Raw genomic sequence first — 16,305 nt, forward strand, 5'->3', positions numbered from 1 at the left:
GGGATTGAACCCAAGCCTGTCAAACTCCAAAGCTTAGTTGCTTTGCCCAGTCCCAGGATGTCCCTGGCTGACTTGGCACTGCCCTTTGGAGCAGCTCTGATGTGCTGGCCTCCCTCATTTCCTTGGGTTTCTTTTATAAACACTTGAGCCTCTGGTAGGTTCTTTCCACACTGCCCATCACCCAGGCCTCCGGCCCACCGCCAACCTCGGCCAGGCTGAAGAGCCCAGAAGTTTGATATCTCTGATAGTGCCCCATGCTCTCAGGCCTCATGGGCTGGCTTCTCCCACACTCCGTACTCCAGCCTTGCAGATAACAGCTACTGGAATCAGTAGCCTAAAACAATGAACTATACTATTGTTTTTTTCCATATTAATAGTTCCCTGGACTTCTAACACTAACCACCTCTGTGGTCTTGGACAACTTGTGTCCCTCCTGTGGTCCCAGCTTCCCCAGAGTGGGAAGATAAGACACTCTCTCCGGCCCTTCTGATTCAAAGAGTCTAGGATTCCCAGGGTCCCCCTCTCTCCAGCCTCACCCTTGCTGGTTTCCCCCTACAGTGTTGGGATGAGGGTAGCCAAAGGCACTGATTTGGAAACCTTCGCTGAGCCAAGCAATGGCTCCAGAGCCAATGGACACAGCGACAGAGAGGCAATAACAACCACATTTGTAGGCTATTTTATTGCTTACCAACTGTTTCCACAGTCTGCGAAGTGGTAGGGAGGAAACTCCAAGGCGATTTTAATGGTACATAGTACAGCTTTAAAGAACATTGAATTACATGGTGAGAAAATGATTCTCTTTTCCTTCTCTTTCCAGCTTTCTGATTACATCAAGGAGAAGGTCTCAGTGTGGTGCTATTCTTCAACTTCTGTAATGCTTACTAATCTTCTTTCGTAACAAAGCTAGAGCAGGCCTCGGGCTCAAAGTCATGGACAGGCAACAATATCTACATAGAATTTAATTACTCTCTTCTGTTCCCATTGTATTTCTTTATACAGCCACTTTCTATTTATGGCAAGTGATACTCCTTTTGATTTTGGTTATGGTTTCCATATAGAATTTCTTTTAATGTGGATTTATTTGTTTAAGAGAAAAAAAAACCAATTCACTTAGAGAAAAAGGTTAAGTAAATTGTAAATAGAACCAGTGGTGCCTATGTACAGCAAAACTTGTGAAACTCATACCCCAATGGCCAAAACTTGGGCAACACTGGAATGTGGCATTCAATCAGCAGATGTTTTCTGAACACCAAGTTCCTATGGCTTAGAAGGCCCTGCACGATCTGTCTCCACTCTTGTCCCAGACTTTATTGCCCCTTGCTCCCCCTGCCCACACACTCTATTGTGCCTTCCAGAATGTTGTATCCTTTTTCTGGAATGTCTTTCCTATATCCTTGCCCACTCATCAAATCTCAGCTCATCCTTCAAGACTCAGTTTAAATGGCACCTCCTCTAGGAAACCTTCTTCCAAATCCCCCAGGTTAAGTTCATCTTAGCACCAGGTTCATGTCTCTATTGTAGCATCTCTCACATTCCCGTCGTCATTTGCTTACAGGCCTATATCCTCCACCCTTGGTTCCCAATGCATTTTATAAGAAAAGCTTGAGAAGAGAGGGGGAGAGAGAAATATAACTGTAAGTGAGGCCTATGTCAGTGACTGGTCCTGGGGACTATCACAGCTCCTGGTGTCATTTGGAATTGAGGCTTTCCAGATGCCAAGCCAGAGCCTGCACAGGCCACAAACCCAGCCTGGAGCCTGCAGGTCACATGAGGGAAGTTTATTGGGGGTACTTCTGGGATCAACATCTGGAGTCTAAGGGAAAGATGCAGGACTGGTTGGAGGGAGAAATTGGGCTATGATGCTGTCCTAATGACAGCCTCAGCTGACACTTGGGGAGCTCTGGAGCTGGGTTGATCCTTTAGAGTTGTTCTGAGTCAGGGTGAGGGGACCAGTCCTTAGATGCAGGCTGCCCCCAGGAGGAAGCTTAGCCTTGAGCAAAGCATCTCTGTCTGAGGAGGTAGCTGGGCACTTCCCAGAGAGGGCCATCAGCCAGCAGCAGTCCCACGGCTGAGGGAATAAGGCCTTCAGTCCTGAGCGGGAATCTGGGCACACATCACAGTGTCCACCACAGGGGTCTGGTCAGAGCCTCTGGGGCTTCAGTGCTGGGGAGGCAGCAGGGAGAGGACAGTGGTTTGGAGGGCAGAGTGTGGCTATCAAGAGTTGGAAGCTGATAGGACCTAGTAAGTGTTTGCTAAAAGACAGAATGGCTGGGTATGATGTTCCAGTCACTGGGCTTACAGGCAAGGAGGATACAGAAGCAAACAAGTCACAGGGAACTTCTGGTATTACCGGGGTGACAGATATATAAAAGGACTATTCCAGAACAATGCAGTAAGTGATGTGATGTGTACCTGTGATGTGTACCAAAGACCAGGTTTCCACAGCACTTTGTTCGTGCTTTTCTTGGAGGCCTTCTATTATGACCCTTCTAACAACCCTCTAAGGCACGAATTATTGTCTTCACCCTAAACATGTGAAAATAGAGATCTAGGGATTTGCTAAAGCAAATCTAAAGACCTCACTGCAAGTCAGACCCCCCCAGGCTGGGATGACCCCCAACACAGCCTGCCTTCATAGCCCAGGCCCTCTCCCCTGTACCACCCAGCCCCTCTCAAAGACACATGCAGTTCTTTGCTTATTATATGTATTTAATCTTGACCTAGCACTGCAAGATAGCAAAATAAGGGTGTCAGAAGAAAGTAGGTTTTTACCTTTATTTTCTTAACTTGCCTATTATGTTTTCAAAAATAGATATATTCGGATCATATTTATAACCATGATACTCTTTTTTATTCTGGTTTTCTTTTTCCTGCACCTTCTTAACCACCTGTGAAATTCATCCATTGCACGTATTTGCTCTTCCATATCTTGTCTCAAAAGTGAGAAAACTGGGATCAAACTCCATTTAGTTCCTTTTGAGCTGTAAGGGGGGAAATACGGGTATTTTAAAATGTCAGCCTATTCAAAAAAGCAAAACTTTTTTAGTTTGAAACATTAAAAATGTATGAGACCAAGAACACCTCTGATTTTCTGTATGATCACTATTCTAGAGAGATTTTTTTTTTTTTTTTTTGGTGGCAGGGAGTATAGTTTGAAGAAAAGACCACATAGAGGCAACTAAAAATCCCCTTTGAGGAGTTGGGTCCCAGGCGAAGCAGCTGCTCCCTACTCCCTCCCTGCCACCCATACGCTGTGCACTCTCCCCCACCTTTGTGCCCACCCTCCTCCTCAAACTCCAGGCCAAGTCCTTTTTTTCTCTTCCTTCCCTGCCTGAAAGATTCCTCAGGGCCTCCTTCCCTGTCAGATGCCAATGAAGGCAAATTTTGAGGCTGAACAAAAAGAATTCTAGCACCTCTCCCAATGGGCCTCCTTGTGGTCTGCCTGGTACCAGAGTTCACCTAAAGCAAAGCTTTTCTCTAGAGCTTTCTTAGCAGAAGTCATCATGCTGTAGAGAACCAACAGTTGTTTTATGTTTCAGAGGAGAAAGATGTTCCATCTTCTTATGTTCCCGGCAATAATAAAGATACACATGTTCTGTAGCCCTCACATGACTTCATTTCCCATCACTACCACAGGACCCTAGTTAAAATTTCCTTTCTCTTTGGATCTACCAAAGTATCTTGCTGGCCTCATTGGTTAAACAAGGGGGCCCTCATTTCCCATACTTCCTTATAGGGAGCTGCAGTAAGTAATGCAGGTCACAGGGAGGCGCAGGGGTCAGCTTTCTGCTTTAAAGATTAGCAAGGTAGGCCGGACGTTGTGGCTTATGCCTATAATCCCAGCACTTTGGGAGGCCAAGGCAGGCAGATCACTTGAGGTCAGGAGTTCAAGACCAGCCTGGCCAACATAGCAAAACCCTGTCTCTACTAAAAATGCAAAAATTAGCTGGGTGTGGTGGCAGGTGCCTGTAATCCCAGCTACTTGGGAGGCCGAGGCAGGAGAATCACTTGAACCTGGGAGGCAGAGGTTGCAGTGAGCTGAGATCATGCCACTGGACTCCAGCCTGGGAGACAGAATGAAATTCCATCTCAAAAAAAAAAAAAAAGCAAGGTAAATAAACCACCCTTATCAAGATGTAATTTTCAAAGGGGTAAAAACATGACTCTCATTCAAATGTATAGTGATCACGTGTCAAATATTTATTTAACTCATTATAGTAAAGCTGATTTTTTAAATAAGATACGAGAGTTAAACATATACTTACCTAAAAAAGTTAAACATAGAATTACTATATAACCTATCAGTTCCACTTCTAGGTATATACCCAAAAGAAGTGAAAACAGAGACTTGAATAGGTTTGTTCAATTGCATGAACATTCATAGCACTGGGCTATGAGTGGGCCTGGGCTATGAAGGAAGGCTGGGCTGGGGGTCATCCCAGCCTGGGGGTCTGACCTGCGGTGAGACATTATTCACAATAGCTGAAAGGTGGAAACAACCCAGATGTCCATCGGCAGATGAGTAGAGAAATAAAATGTGGGCTATCCATAAAGTCGAATATTATTCAACCAAAAAAAGGAATGAAGTTCTGACACATGCTACAATATAGTTTAGTCTCGAAGACATTATGCTAACCGAAAAAAGCCAAACACAAAAAAACAAATATTGTCTGATTCCACTTACATGAAACATGTAGACCAGACCAATTCATAGAGGCAGAAAGTAGACTAGAAGTTACCAGGGCCTAGGAGAGGGAGAAATAGGAAATTACTGCTTATCAGTTACAGTGTGTCTGGGGTGATGAAACATTTTGGAAATCGATAGTGGTAATGGTTGTACAACATTGTGAATACGTTTCATGCCATTGAATTGTACACTTAAAGGGGCAAATTGTATCTTACATATATTTTACTGCAACAAAGTAGTTTTAAAAAGGTGTGAGAGACTTCACAAAAATGCTGGAATAAGATTTAAAAGTTGGGGCTGGGCTTGGTGGTTCACACCTGTAATCCCAGCACTTTGGGAGGCCGAGGCGGGCGGATCACGAGGTCAGGAGTTCAGAACCAGCCTGGCCAACATGGTGAAACCCCCATCTCTACTAAAAATACAAAAAATTATCCGGGCGTGGTGGCACGCACCTGTAATCCCAGCTACTCGGGAGGCTGAGGCAGGAGAATCGTTTGAACCCAGGAGGCGGAGGTTGCAATGAGCCAAGATCATGCCATTGAACTCCAGCCTGGATGACAGAGCAAGACTCCATCTCGAGAAACAAACAAACAAACAAAGTTGGATACAAAACTGGTTAGTTCTGGCCGGGTGCGGTGGCTCACTCCTGTAATCCCAGCACTTTGGGAGGCTGAGGCAGGCAGATCACCTGAGGTCAGGAATTTGAGACCAGCCTGACCAACATGGAGAAACCCCATCTCTACTAAAAATACAAAAAGTAGCCACGCGTGGTGGCGCATGCCTGTAATCCCAGCTACTCGGGTGGCTGAGGCAGGAGAATCGCTTGAACCTGGGAGGCGGAGGTTGAGGTAAACTGAGATCGTGCCATTGCACTCCAGCTGGGTAACAAGAGCGAAACTCCGTCTCAAAACAAAAACAAAAACAAAAACAACAACTGGTTAGTTCTACAGGGTAATAAAAGGGTAACCTTTGTGGCTGCCTTTTCTACCAGACAGAATTAATTTTCATTTCTATCAGACAAAAATCATTTGCAACTTACCCATCTTCTACAAGTTAACTTTTAACTTTACTGAGTCTGGGACTTAATCAATAGGGAATTTTAAGTCAAACAGCTGCATGGATGGTGCTCTCACATGTTCCTGAAAGGGTATTAGTGATATTTTTTGCCTTGTTGTCAAGTTTTAGATAATTTTTCTTAACAACTTAAATAATACATGACAATGCACAATTCTCACGTGGGTCTCCGTGAAATGGCCTTGACTTTGGCTTCAAGGCCTGACTCTTCTGGGCATTAGCACCTTGGTGACATTTTCTGGGGCCCCTTATCAAGCCTACTTCAGTCCATACTACACATCACCACCAGACTGACCAGGCTGCAGTAATCTGTGATTTCACCACTGCTCTCTGGCCTGGGTAACAGGGAGACCTTGTTTCAAATAATAATAATAATAATAATAATAATAATAATAAAGAAAGGAAAAAGTTCCTCTGGGTACCACCTCAAATCACCTTCATTACATATTTGATTGTGTCCTAATTCATTGGTGCGTTGGCCTCACATGAAGATGGCCTTTGTCTCCCTCCAGCATGCAGCCCTGACCTAAGCGTTTGGCAAGTCCTCACTACATACCCTTCGGTTGGCCGATTGTCCTGTCCTCTTTGTAAGCTTGCCGTCAGAATGCTGATGACTTTCCCTTTGCCCCTTTATTGTGCACAAAGTCATTGAAAACACATTTCCTGTCCTCCAGGGACTTATATTCTGACTAGGGGAACAAAAGCAGGTGTCCTAGACTAGTCAGGAAGATCTAGGTTCCTCTAAATCACTTTCTACTTGTGTCACCTTGAACAAGAAGCCTCCCTACCCTCAGTTTCGTCATCAATGAAATGAGAATAATAATGTCAATACTTGCCTTGCTTACCTCGTGAAATGGACAGGAGGATTTGTTAAAAAAAAAAAAAAAAAAAAGAAAGTAATAGTTGTGAAAGTGCTTCGTAAACAAAAGAGTGATACTCACATTTTTGTTAAATGATTCTGTGGAAGTTAACTAACAATACAAGATAGCCCAATAAAGAATGTCACAAGGCAGCTTCCCAAGCTCAGAATGAGTCCCTGGGATACTCACTCGCTAATGGGCAAGAGGATTCCAGAGGGCTTGCAGGAGGTGACTGGGTCGTATAGCATGAGTGAAAGGAAGTTCAATAAACTAGGGGTGGGGTGGGGAGGAAGCAGTGTCTAGGTACACAGAGCACGGGGGAAGCAAATTGAATAAGTGAAAAAAGATGAACACCTGCTTGGGGCTGGGGAGGCATCCCAGTGGCCTTTCCAGAGGAAAGTGTGAAGGGGCAGTGGGAGAAAAGGTGAGATGCACCCGGAGCACTGAGACCTCCAGTGCCAGGCTTGGGAGCTGGGTCTGTCTGCTCTAAGAAGCCACTGGGGGATCAGGGATGGAGGAGTGTAGAGGGAAACCAAGTTTTAGAATGCAGGTCCCTCTAAGAGTGGGACTTGTTATCCTGCATGTAATTTATCATTTGTGTGTTTTATTGTAAAATAAAATGTGAACTCATTGTAGAAAAAATAATCTAAAGTGAATCAACAAATATTTAGGGTAAAAATGAAAGTCCGCCTTTAACTTGACCAATTCTAGTCTTTTTCGAAGACTACGCACATTAACAGTGGGGTGTATATCATCCCAGAACTTTTCCCATGCATATGCCTGCATGTGTGTGTGTATTTATATCTTGTTTTTGTCGTTGTTGTTTTCTGTTTTTTTGTTTGTTTTTTGTTTTGTTTTGTTTTGTTTGAGACTAGGTCTTGCTCTGTCACCCAGGCTGGAGTGCAGTGGTGCAATCATGGCTCACTGTAGCCCCGAATTTCACAGGCTCCGGTGATCCTCCCACATCAGCCTCCCAAGTAGCTGGGACCACAGGCACAGGCCACCTCACCCGGCTAATTTTTTGTATTTTTTGTAGAGACAGGATTTCACCATGTTGCTTAGGTTGCTGTCAAACTCCTGAGCTCAGGCGATCCTCCTGCCTCAGCCTCCCAAAGTGCTGGGATTACAGGCGTGAGCCACCGTGCCCAGCCGTATCTTTTTACATAAATGAAATTCTTTATATATTTTACACAGAGCCTTGATTTTTAAAACTTAATATGTCTATGGACATCTTTCTATGGCAGAATATATCTTCTTTTCAATAGCTGTGTAGTATTCCTTACTAAGACTATACCACAATTTATTTAACCAATCCCCTATTGATGAGGAATTCTGCAATTAATTTTGCTTTTGCTTATTACTGTTACATTTTTAAAGTACTATATGTTTGTGGAAAGAAATTCAACAGTGTAAAAGACTATTTTGTGAAAAAAGTAATTTTCCTGCCTACCCCTAACCCCCCATCCCCACTTTAACAGCTCCCCCATCAAGAGGCCAGCACAGGGCCGGGCGCGGTGGCTCAAGCCTGTAATCCCAGCACTTTGGGAGGCCAAGACGGGTAGATCACAAGGTCAGGAGATCGAGACTATCCTGGCTAACACGGTGAAACCCCGTCTCTACTAAAAAATACAAAAAACTAGCTGGGCAAGGTGGTGGGTGCCTGTAGTCCCAGCTACTCAGGAGGCTGAGGCAGGAGAATGGCGTAAACCCGGGAGGCAGAGCTTGCAGTGAGCCGAGATCTGGCCACTGCACTCCAGCCTGGGCGACAGAGTGAGACTCCGTCTCAAAAAAAAAAAAAAAAAAAGAGGCGAGCACAGATACCAGTTTCTGGTATCATTCCCAAAATGACCTGTGCATATACAAGTATGTGTGAGTATGTGTGTGTGTGTGTGTGTGTGTATGGAGAAGGGGTGGGGAAGATAGATAGAGAAAGATTTTTAATGTAACTGATGACATACTATACACAACATTCCGTACCTTGCTTTTTTCACCTGACATTATATCTTGGAGAACATTCCATATCAGTACATATCTTAGCTACATAATTCTTCTTAATGGCTGCGGAGAATTCCATTATGTGGCTGAACCACAATTTATCTGACCTGTGTTCTATTGGAGTTGTTGCCAGTATTTTGCTATTACACATAGTACTCCAATGTTCATGTATTCTCTGTTCATGTATCTTCATGTGCACTAAATCTATACTGGAAATCCCTAGAAGTGGAATTGTTGGGTAAACAGGAATGTGCATTAAAATTTTTTGACGGTTAATGCCAAACTGCCCTCCAAAGAAGTTGTTTCAGCTGACCCTCCCACTAGCTGTGTATAGGAGTGCCTGTTCCTCCATAATCTCTCTCCCCATCACAGCATATGATAAGCCTTTCAAATGTGTGCTTGGAGAACAGGATGAGAACCTGAGGTGGTGGGGGTTGGAGTGTGGTCAGGGAAGGCAGAGATTTTTCACTTGTTTCCCATGAGTATGGTTGAGGCTCTCACAACAGCCCAGCGGTGGATGTAGCCCACAAGTGTTGTGTCCCCAAGACCTTAGGTGTCTAGCAGCTCTCCAGGATGCCCATGATCCACAAATCCACGTGATGCAAGTCCTAGAGTGTCAAAAGAGATTCTTTGATCCTTACTATCCTCTTTCAACTTCATGCAGAACCATTTCTTGATCACAAGCTGGGACTAAGAAGCTTGGTTTGGATGCCAGTTTGCTGGCAGAGGGGAACGTCTAGCAAAATGTATTTTAATTCACTGTCCCCACATGCATGCACACATGAACGCGCACACACACGCGCACCAAGAAGACCAAATACAGAACTCAAGAGCCAGGTTCAGAAGTGCAAGCTTGTGCCTTGTGAAGCACAGCCCTTCATGGTCTGAGTTTCCAAGAGCTGTAAGTTAGATGGCCTGTTTCAGGTTGCAAGAACAAAGGTGTGCTTCCGTTTCCTTGGGTGATGGGACATGAGTGTAAGTATTAATGTATAAGTGAGCCCCTCCCTGGCAGCCACTGCTCTTCACAACTGATGTCACAGGAGTGCTGAACAAGACCGCTCCCCACAACTTTGCTTTCCCCATTCCCCATGGCTCTGCTACTGCTGTCTCCCTGGGCTTCTCCTGGGTTCTGGGCCGCCTTACTGCCTATGCTCCTCTGTAGGTATCTGTCACATACACATTCCCCAAGAGAGGGGTTCTTATTGGGTCAGTTGGTCACTCCACCCTCTGGAACATTCTTATCAGCCTGCGTCCTCAGTGCAGAGCACTTCATAGACCTCTGGGCATCCTCAGACCCAACTGAAAGATGGCTACCCTTGACTCAGGCCCAGGCTATCTGGTGTGTCCATTTGTGACCTAAAGAAGAGTGCCTGGCACAGAGTAGCCACTCAACAAAATATTTACTGAATGAGTAAATAGTGATCCAAGATTGAGGAATCGATATGTCAACTCTGTTCAGAAGGAGGCTGTGAGTGAGGGAGGCATGGAGAACATTGTCGGATTCCTCTTTGATATATTAGGCTTAAGGCCAAATTCAGCAAATTCATTAACTGGGTTAGTACTTCTATCTCCAAAGTGCAGTATTGAGAAGAACACAGGCTTTGTAACCAAACAGATCTGAGTTCAAATCCTGACTATCACTAACCATGGTGACCTTGGGCAAGTTTCTTGACCTCTCCATTTCCTTACCAATAAAATGAGGTGTATAGTATCTCCCTTGCAGTGTTGTTATGAAAACTAGTCCAGACAAAGAATGCAAAGCACCCACCTCAGTGCCTAATGCATAAAGACATTCAAGAAATATTATCTGTTGAGATTATTCACGTCATTTTTCAAGTTAAACTTCCTGACTTGTGTTTGCTAAGCTCCTAGTAAATGCAAGTGTGCTTGTGTTTCTAGAGATAAGTTTGGACTTATCAAGTCAACACACAGCCAGGTACCACAAATACATCTACTTCTCGATGTTCACAACTAAAAGAAAAAGACTTTTATATCTCTTGTTCAATTAGCTTTGAGACAAGGCAAGCCATCTCATCAATTTGCTAATATTGCTTTCAAATATTTATAAAGTCTGTCTCCTTATGATGGGTCTACAACCTGAGTTCTAATCTATTCTCTGGACTATTTCCCCAGGTATATTGGAATTTGTTACCAGGAAAGATGGTTTCTCTGCAGATGTAGAACCTTGGCTAGGTCCCCACGTGGCAGTAGTCAGGGTATCTCCATCCAATACACCAGCAGTTACCATTCATTTCCTGAATTCCTGGCCTTGTGCTGTGAGCAACATTATTTCTTCAATCCAGGAGTCAAGGAGATGGGTGAGAAAGGGCCTGCTTCCTTCCAAAGTCCAGGGTATTCTATAGGGTGGGTGGCCCACAGGTTGTCTGCCTCACCTTCCATTGATGGATGTTGAGGATGCTTCCATTTTCACCTTATTACTAGCAATGGAGCAATGAACATCCTTGGACTTATATGTGTGCATGTGTGTGAATATTCCCCTAGTATAGCTTTATTTATTTATTTATTTATTTAATTTTTTGAGACCTAGTCTTACTCTGTTGCCCAGGCTGGAGTGCAGTAGCATGATGTCAGCTCACTGTAGCCTCTACCTCCTGGGTTCAAGTGATTCTCCTGCCTCAGCCACCCGAGTAGCTGGGATTACAGGCGTACTCCACCACGCCTGGCTAATTTTTGTATTTTTAGTAGAGACAGGGTTTCACCGTCTCTTTCAGGTTGTTCTTGCAACCTGAAACAGGCCATCTAACCTAGCCATGTTGGCCAGGCTGGTCTCGAACTCCTGACCTCAGGTGATCTGCCTGCCTTGGCCTCCCAAAATTCTGGAATTGCCAGTGTGAGCCACCGTGCCCAGCCCTAGTATAGCTTTATGAAAGTGCAGTTACTGCATCCAACAGTGTATAAATAGTTATACACCACCCTTTACCTCGGTTATTGCACTCCTAGGTCTTTACCCTAGAGAAACTCTGAGACAGGTGAACAATGGCATATATGCCGTGAATGTTTATGATGGCAAAGAATGATATGTACAATGTGATGCAATAAGCTGTAGCTTAAGAACATACAACCCATACTGTGTAGTTTATTGTTTATGAGCACATACATAGCACATTTCAAAACATGCAGGGGGCTTCAACTCAAGCTGTAATATTTTCTTTCTTTAGGGAAAATGTTATGGGGCAAATAAAGAGAAATGAATTTGTTCCTAATATTTTCCCATATGCTTGAAAGAGCTCGTCATCTAAAAAAAACAAAGACAAGAAAAAGGCAGGGCAGATTCACAGCCCCTCCAGAGCCCACCCTTTTGTTCAAGGGCACCTAGTACATCAGAGAGATAGATAACCTCCATGGGAAGAGACTTTGCACCCCAATTCACCAAAAGCCCCTTCTCTCCCATACGTCAGTATAAATCCTTAGGATGTATTGCTTGAGTAACCTTATGATTCTCGACTTCCAGGCCCAAGAGAATGACAACCAAACTTTTGCAATTGTCACCCTAACATTGGGACCTGCCTGCCTATCCATCATGGAGCTCTAAGTATACTTGAACCACATGTGAGGAGTAATTGGGGCAAATTTTAGATTCAGCCCTGGATTTGGCAATGCTCTTTACCATGAGCCCACCATTGCAATGCAGGGTGCAGTAAAGCAACAGCATTGCAAAGCTCTTTCTGGAACCAGAATTTTTGCCATAATGCCTTCTGCTAACAGTGTTGCCTGATTAGCAGACACAATGGGACCATCAGGCCTTATCAGCACCACTTGGTCTAAAACAGAAACCAGGAAGGGCTGTCTCTCAGTGCTTGGCCCCTGTTGCCATGGCCCCTGTTGCCGTGGTCCCCAAACAGTTTTGCTTATGATTTCTCTCAATCACTTATAGCATCCATCAGCAAGCAGGACCTAGAAGGTCTTTCGGGCAGACCAAGAAGAAAGCTGTAAACAGGAAAGATAAGAGCAAGTAAGGGAAGTAATTTAACGAACAAACAAGAAACATAGATGGAAAGAATTTGGGGTGAGGCCCAGAAAACAGCTTTTGTTTTTTAAAAGAAATCTTCTTGAGATGTGGTAGACCAAGGTGTCTGGGTCAGAATTTGCCGAGAAGTGCCTATTATGTAGCTGCCATGTGGTATAGGTACAACAACTCCGTGCCCTGGATTTTCCAGAAAAGTCCCAGTTTCAAGTATTTTATTCTGCTTGTCAGACCAAGAATTCTGATTTGAGATTCAGAAAATAAGGTCACTGTAGTTAGAGTAGTCATCCAGGAAAGCCTGATTTAGAATCCATTGTCCTCCCTTGCTGGTTGGCAGGGAATCCCCACAGGACTTGCCTCTAGGGCCCTGAAGGTCTTAGTAAAGTGGCCCCTTATACAGTCAAGAAATATCAAAGTGCCTCTGAACTCCATGCCCCCTCCACAGTCCCGTAGCTCCCTGAGGGGTTTAGCCAGAAAGGCATGGGCTTTTGACCCCCATAGACCTGAATTAACTCTGCTAACCTAGGCAATGCTCTGAGCCTCAATTTTCTCATCTGCAAAATGATAGCAATAACACAGGGTTATGACAGGGTTATTCTGAGCATCAAATGAAGTTTTTGTTACCTTTAAAGCACTGTACGAATGTGCACAGCTAAAATCCATTCCTTCATTCAACAAATAGGTATCTACTACATGCCAGGCGTGAGGCCAGGTCTGAGCTTACAGTGGTGATCAAAACAGACAGGGTTCCTGCTGGCACCCTGAGCTTTCAGCCCAGAGGGGTAGACAGATATTAGCCAAAGGTCTCCTCATCCAAGGTCCAAGCAGAAGGGAGATGCAGTAGGGCTGCTCTTTTAAAAAGCTGACTGTGGCTGCTGCTTAGAGCCAGAGGGCAGGAGAGGGGGCTGGGAGGCCACTTAGGAGACTTCTGCCTGCAATAGTGGCTTGGCTATGCAGCCATAAAAAAGGATGAGTTTGTGTCCTTTGTAGGGACATGGATGCAGCTGGAAACCATCATTCTCAGCAAACTATCGCAAGAACAGAAAACCAAACACCGCATGTTCTCACTTACAGGTGGGAACTGAACAACGAGATCACTTGGACTTGGGAAGGGGAACATCACACACCGGGGCCTATTATGAGGAGGGGGTAGGGGCGAGGGATTGCACTGGGAGTTATACCTGATGTAAAGGATGAGTTGATGGGTGCTGACGAGTTGATGGGTGCAGCACACCAACATGGCACAAGTATACATATGTAACAAACCTGCACGTTATGCACATGTACCCTAGAACTTAAAGTATAATAATAAAAAAAGAACCACATATTACAACTTTGTATGTTTGCTGATGAAGAATAGAATTATTTTACAAAAATAAAAAATTTGATTCCAAAAAAAAAAAAAATAGTGGCTTGATCTAGGGTGGTGGCATTGCTGATGATAAGAAATGGCCAAATCCTGGATAGATTTGGGAAGTAGAATCAACAGAACTTGGTGACAGACTAACTTTTGGGAGTGAGGGAGAGGCAAGGAGATACTTCAGCTAACTGTGTCCCCAGGACTTGGGCCACTGGAGCCCACAAAACCAATCCCAAGGCTGCTGAGGTATAATGTATGGAGGGTCCATTTCTCCTTATCTCGCCTCTGTAGAGCAGTATGATGTCAGTCCTTCAGTCCAAAAATCAACTTGCTAGACTTAATCTGAAAAAAGCATTTAGTACTTAAAAATTTCCTTTCGTGTAGGATAATATATGGCATTCTAGCTTTATGTTGAGCGCAGAATTCCTCTTAAAGGTACGTTGCTTCCAGTTTTTAAGTTGTTTTAAAAATGACAAATGTAATTCTTTGTACACATTCATGGTGTACATCGTAATGTTTTGATACAGATCATGTATAGTGATCAGATCAGGGTAATTAGCATACCCATTATCTCAAATATTTATCATTTCTTTCTGTTGGGAACATTCAGTATCCTTCTTCTAGCTATTTGAAACTATATATTATCATTTGGGTTTTTTAATTTTTTTTTTCTTTTAGAGACTGGGTCTTGCTGTGTTGCCCAAGCTGGACTCAAACTCCTGGGCTCACGCAATCATCCTGCCTCAGCCTCCCAAGTAGCTGGGACTACAGGCACATGCCACCATGCCTAGCAATGATACATGATTTTTAACTATAGTCATCCTACAATGGCATAGAACACTAGAACTTTTTCCTCCTCCCCAGCTGTAATTTTGTATCATTTAACAAATCTCTTCCTAGCCCTCCAATTTCTGAATGGGATATTACTTTAAAAATAGCTGAGTTACCATTAACTTAGGATGCTGAAAACGTTCTTCAGTCTAGGTGATCTTCTCTGGAACCAATATATGTTCTTTGAATTGAATTCCTTTCAAACCTTAGGCCCAGTAGTTTTTGTTCCAACAGGTTGAAAGAGAAGAGGGCCCAAAAGGGGAGGAGATGGGAAGGGCCACAGACAAACTTAAGTTTCATAACAGTTAACCACACTTAGCAGTTAACTATGCTTTACAGCTTCCAGGGGAATTTCACACATACCATTTGTTGTCATATTCTGCAAATTCAAGACCACAGCTGTCTCCTGACTTCCCGTCTGGTGTTGTTGCTACTTATTGCACTGCTGGGTCCTTAACTTTTTGGGGAAGAGCGGGGAGGGGAAAGTCTCTCTGTGATAAACAAAAAAGTTCCAATAGACATTCAAAACCCTTCTTTATTCGAAAGAATTTATTCCATTTGCATTGAGGAGTGTTGAAGAAAATTTGGTATTTTCCCACACCACTTGTCCCCTACACACATCAACAGGTCTTTCATTTCTCAGTTCTTGCAGGCCCACCCTTCAGAAGCTATTATCTGCTTGACAGTCTGCTGAGACCTCTTGTCTTTCTTCCTCTCTCAATTAAACTCTAAGGACTGAGGTTCCCATCTGCCCTGGAGCAAACACATCTCTTGTTATACCTGTTTCCCAGAAGCTGGAGAGCTTTTTTCCTTTCTCCAACCGCTATAGTTCTCTTTTCAAAACACTTAAACCCTCTTAGTGATTTTTAACTGCAGGTGGCAATTAAATTGGTTTCCCAAACATGGACCAAACCTTCTCTTCAATGCCTCCTGCATTTACCCTGCCTCCACCCACCCTTGAACCAGGAAAGAAAAAAACACACAGACACAGTTTACTGAGTTATTGTCCTCTCTTCTGTGTAGCCATCTCTTAACATGAATGTGGCAAAATTGCTAGGAAGAAATGGTAAGATGTATTTCCACTAGGTAGATCTCTTTCTTCACAGTTGATAGAGCTGATGCGGCCATCTTTGGTTATTGTGTCTGGAATCGAGCAGTACCTAACATGGTGCCCTTCCTCAGGCTCTTCCTTGGCAGAAAGACAGAGGTAGCAGCTGAGCAAGGGGAGCCAACAGAAGTGGAATGGCTCCTCATTCATAGACCCTTGTGGGTTTTGAAGGAGAGAGGAAAGAGAAGGTTTGGAAAGAATAGGACAGAAAGGGAGGAATAAGAAAGAGGAAGTTGAGAGGGGTGTTTACAAGTGGAGGAATAGTAGTAAAGCTATGAATTGAATAATAGAAACTTTGATTTTTAAATTTTCTTTAAATTTTTTTTTTTATTATACTTTAAGTTCTAGGGTACATGTGCATAACGTGCAGGTTTGTTACATATGTATACTTGTGCCATGTTGGTG

At 43.8% G+C, this 16,305-nt stretch overlaps 1 protein-coding gene across 1 annotated transcript in view; it reads left to right on the forward strand.

Moving 5' to 3' along the window:
- NHSL2 (NHS-like 2) overlaps window positions 1-16,305 on the forward strand; it is a 235,370-nt gene that overhangs the window by 171,325 nt on the left and 47,740 nt on the right. The window lies entirely within an intron of this gene.

Source organism: Colobus angolensis, unplaced genomic scaffold (genome assembly GCF_000951035.1).
Source record: "Colobus angolensis palliatus isolate OR3802 unplaced genomic scaffold, Cang.pa_1.0 Scaffold479, whole genome shotgun sequence".
Lineage (NCBI taxonomy): Eukaryota > Metazoa > Chordata > Mammalia > Primates > Cercopithecidae > Colobus > Colobus angolensis.